This window comes from Leptinotarsa decemlineata, unplaced genomic scaffold (genome assembly GCF_025532065.1).
Source record: "Leptinotarsa decemlineata unplaced genomic scaffold, Ldec_3_MD MMD2_tig00000157_RagTag_RagTag, whole genome shotgun sequence".
In the NCBI taxonomy this organism is placed as follows: domain Eukaryota; kingdom Metazoa; phylum Arthropoda; class Insecta; order Coleoptera; family Chrysomelidae; genus Leptinotarsa; species Leptinotarsa decemlineata.
In genome coordinates this window covers 2,696,623-2,701,434 of record NW_027412543.1, presented here as the reverse complement: position 1 = coordinate 2,701,434, position 4,812 = coordinate 2,696,623, and the positions used below count along the sequence as shown (strand labels likewise).

Below are 4,812 nucleotides of genomic sequence, written 5' to 3'. Positions count from 1 at the left end.
AACACTGAAACTTTTCAAAGCGGCGGTGGAGAAAATTAAGAAAAATGGAAGATTATGGTCAAACAATGGAAATATATATGTCAAGTTAAATGACAAAGATATCATTAGTAAGATTAAGAAGTTAAGTGATATTGAAACTATGTGAAGTGAAATATTATTGCATTTTTCTTATTTCGTATTCAGATTATCTGCTCTATACAAACTTATTTACGATTCTTCTTATTTCTGTGGGACAGCGCAGTTTAGGTTACCATTTCAAATATTCAATTTTTTGTGGGTTATTTTGGTTTTGTTTTTTCATACATTCATTTATTGGAATATCATTGAACAATATGTAATTATTAGAGTTGGTCCGTACCCACAGTGACTGTTAATTTTTTGTGGTTTGGAAGGTCTTACCTTTTTTAAACTTCTACTTATTCAGTTGTAGAATATTAGAATTTTTTAGAATTGGAAATAGACTTCGAGAGAATATTTGGGAAAATTTAATAAATATTAATAAACAGAATGGATTATCTTAGTGTAGCTTGTTTAAACGTACGATCTTTGCTACCATCACTTCGTGACGTAAAAAATATACTACAGCAAAATGAATACGATGTTTTTTTGGTATGTGAGACATGGCTGTTTGATCATATTACTGATGTAGTCTTAAATATTGCAGATTATGTATTATACAGAGGAGACAGGAATGCTCGGGGTAGAGGTTTATGTGTTTATGTAAAAAATAAGTATCCTAATGAATTGATTGTAAAGAATGATAAAAATAATTGGGAACAATTGTGGATTAAACTGACAATCCATAAACAAACATTTGGTATAGGTGTGATTTATAAACCACATGACCAAACAGCCAATGATTTTCTTGATGAATTCGAAGATTCTTTGGGATACTTATTTCCAACTGTTGATGAAATGGTGTGTTTAGGTGATTTCAACATAAATTTTATTGAAAAAAATGCGGTTGTCAACAAATTGAATCATATTTTGGAGGTATTTGATCTAGCCCAGGTAATTGACGAACCAACAAGAATAACTGATAGCTCAGAATCGCTGCTTGATTATATTATACTTAAGGAGGAAAACTTGATTGAGAAAGGTATTATTCATAATGATATATCAGACCACTGTATTGTAAATTGCAAGCTTAATGTAAAAAAGAAAACGACTTTCAAGATGTATACTTATAGGTGTTTCGAAAATTTTAATGAACAATTATTTCTTCATGATTTGAGAAATATATCATTTTTCCGCATTTTCGATCAAGAAGGCGTGGATGAAAAAGTATCTTACTTGGTAAATTGTTTAACTAGCATATTTGATCGGCATGCCCCTATAATAACTTCGAAAATTACAAAAAAGAAAGCTCCTTGGCTGACATTTGCCTTACAACAAATGATGAATGAACGAAATAAAGCTCTGAATAAATATAAACGAACAAAGTCAGTCGCTCATTTTCAATTGTATAAAGATCTCAGGAATTATACAAACCAAGCAATAAAAAGGGAGAAAAGGGCATACTTTTTGTATCAGTTTGAGAATTCCGATTCAAAAAAGCTGTGGCAAACACTGAGAACAAATAACTTCTTGAAAAACAAAAATCAAGAAATTCCTGAAAATCTAAAGAAGCCAAGTGAAATTAATAATTTTTTAATAAATTCCATTCCAAATGTTGCCCCACCTGAATATCTTATGAATTTTTACAGCACCAACAATATTATTCCTTCCACTTTTAAATTCAAAGAAGTCAATGACACTTTTGTATATGACAGCATTTGTAAAATTAATTCCAATGCAATGGGCTGTGATGGGCTGAATGTTAAACTTATCAAACTTTGTTGTCCTCTAATTGTGCCATATATTACACACATCATAAATTTCTGCCTTTCAAGGGGTGTTGTCCCTACTGTTTGGAAAAGAGCAGTGGTTCAAGTTCTACCCAAGAAACAAAATCCTTCAGAATACAAGGATCTTAGAGGAATAAGTATCCTACCCATGCTTTCCAAGATTCTAGAAAGATCCATTGAAGTACAGATAAGACAGCATTTAGCCGACCACTCACTATTGCCTGTTGTTCAATCTGGCTTTCGTAAAGGCTACAGCTGTACGACAGCCTTACTTAATATAGTCGATGATATCATTGCCTCAATGGATAAAGGTCTGTGTGCAATATTGGTACTGCTGGATTTCAGCAGAGCATTTGACACTATCAACTTCAAATTACTGCTTAATATTTTGCACTATATAGGTTTTCCATAGGTTTTTCAGAATCGGCTGTTGGCCTTATACAAAATTATTTAGACAATCGTAAACAGTGAGTAAAAATTGAATCAAATCAGTCCGAATATATGACATTGAACTCGGGGGTGCCTCAAGGTTCAATCCTGGGCCCTTTACTTTTTTCTGTGTATACCATCAATTTAATAAAATCTTTAGAACAATGTAAGATTCATGTCTATGCTGATGATACACAGATTTATCACACTTTTCCTCCGCAGTTAGCAGATGATGCTTCTGAAATAATTAATAGGGAACTGGCGACGTTCATTAATTTTGCTTCTGAACATTGTTTACTAATAAATTGCGCTAAATCTAAAGTAATGTTATTTGGTTCTATGTATAATCGGGCTAGATTTCAGTTTCCTATTAATATAGAAATTAATAATGAATTGATCCCTGTTGTTGAAGAAGCTAAAAACCTAGGCATTATCATAGAGGCAGACCTAAGATTCGAAAAACATGTTAATCAATTGATTCGACGGGCATATGGTTCACTAAAACTGATTTATGGAAACAGGCATTTAATTCCTCGAAAAATCAAAATGAAACTGTGCGAAACATTAGTTTTATCACATTTTAATTTCGCTGACTCTGTCTATGGTCCGAACTTAACAACTTTTTACAAAAATAAAATTCAAAAAGTGCAGAATTCCTGTTTGAGGCTAATATACGGCGTGAGGAAAAATCAGAGAATATCACATAAATTAATTGAGATTGGATGGTTGAATATGGAAAATAGAAGAGTTCATCATGCAGTCACTTTATATTACAAAATTATTCTATCTAAAACTCCTTCATATTTGTACAACAAAATATCTTTCAGGACAGACATACATAATTTAAATCTACGATTTAAAGGGTTATTATCCCCACCTAAATTCAAAACTGAAATGTTCAGACTATCTTTCACCTACCAAATTTATAATTTATATAATTCCGTTCCTGAAAGTTTGAAGAACCTCAGTATTACTTGCTTCAGATCAGAATATAAAAATAATTTATTCAAAACACAAGTCTAGATACCCTCTGCCCCGCTGCCAAACCAACAAACGTAACGATTTTCGTCACTTATCACTCATTTCTCTCATTGTCTATTTGTCAATTACATGTACAAACACATATGAATTCTTCGACGCACTGTATTAGGGTTAAGTGGAAGAACATTTTCGTAGTAAAACTATCGTTTGTCTGCAGAAAATGAACTTCGCCCTTTATTTTCAGAAATGTTTTTATTTTTTTTTTGCATACAATGTTAAAATCTATATGTATATTATTTGAAAATAATAAAGACCTTTATTATTATTATTATTATTATAAATATCATCAGTGAAAAAGTAGTAAATCACTGAGTCAGTATCTGTATATAACAGTTCGGCTTTTTCATTAAATTTACGTTTGATTTAATCATAATTGGAGTCATACAAAATGGTCTTTGAAATTTCTAAAACGCTGAAACCTACATAAATGATTCATTCAATTTTATATTAACTCTGTTCATTTCAATCACTACTATGTCATCGTCAAAAATGGTTATCTAGCTTTCTGCTCCATATCCACCCTCCCATTTGGTACATAACTAAACTTCTTTATATTTACGGCAATTCTCGATTGTTTTTCCGAATACATTTTCATTCATTAGCTTGAAGAAATTCTTTTCGAAATAATGTTTACTCTTTTTTCTCAACATCGTATTTGAATCAATATAAGTTTTTCAACCAAGGTATTTGCTTAAATTTCAAAATTTTCACGAATATTTTCAAGGAAAACATTCATCGTCTTCATCGTCGGAATCATCATCATCCGTCTCCCTAGGAAATAGGTCCCACTGATGGCCCATCATAGTCCACCTCGTCATCATTCCACAGGCCATAATACAGGTTAGCATCTGATTCAGTATCTGCGTTGTGGGATCCGGGAACTCGTATTCGAAGACGTCCGCCTCTTCGGTGCCGGTATCGTGCAGCACCTGCAGTCTCGTATCAGACCATCCTACGGGCTGCTCGTGGAGATGAGGCTCTGTGATGAAATGTACATCTTCTCCGACAGTCCAGTTGCCAGGTGACCTTCTGGGCTCCAAAAATGCTTGTGGCTCGGTGGTGGAATCTGCTTGAGAGGGAGTAGGGATGAAGTGAAATGAAGTGTTCACAAGCTGTGTCTCAATTGATATTTTTTTCAGGAGTGAAAAGAAGGAGGGAAGTGGACGCTGCCCCAACCACGCAGTGCCCTGTATACGCCAATGAACTCACGTGTACTTGATGAAAAAAAGGATCTGAGGAAAGGAAATAAATGAAGGTTATGTTGCCACGTCGTCAACCCCCTTATTGATCCGCTCCTGGAGAACCTTCACACGGTCGTTCATTTCGTCGACTTATCTCATGTTCTAACTGATGCAGATATCTTCTTCTAATGATTTCATATGAATGAAAATCGTTTATTACAAATTTTTTCAGGTTTTTACAATCTTTTGTGTGTGTGTGTTTGTGTAGAACCCTGCTATAGGCTTATGCCTCTTCAGGGTGAGTGGGTTGTGTG

General features: G+C 33.6%; 1 long non-coding RNA gene across 1 annotated transcript; it reads left to right on the top strand.

Moving 5' to 3' along the window:
• The first annotated feature begins 445 nt into the window (after positions 1–445).
• Positions 446–2,597, top strand: LOC141481336 (uncharacterized). Its single transcript, XR_012464905.1, has 2 exons — positions 446–609; positions 665–2,597. It is a non-coding gene; the product is annotated as an uncharacterized lncRNA (long non-coding RNA).
• The last annotated feature ends 2,215 nt before the right edge of the window (positions 2,598–4,812 follow it).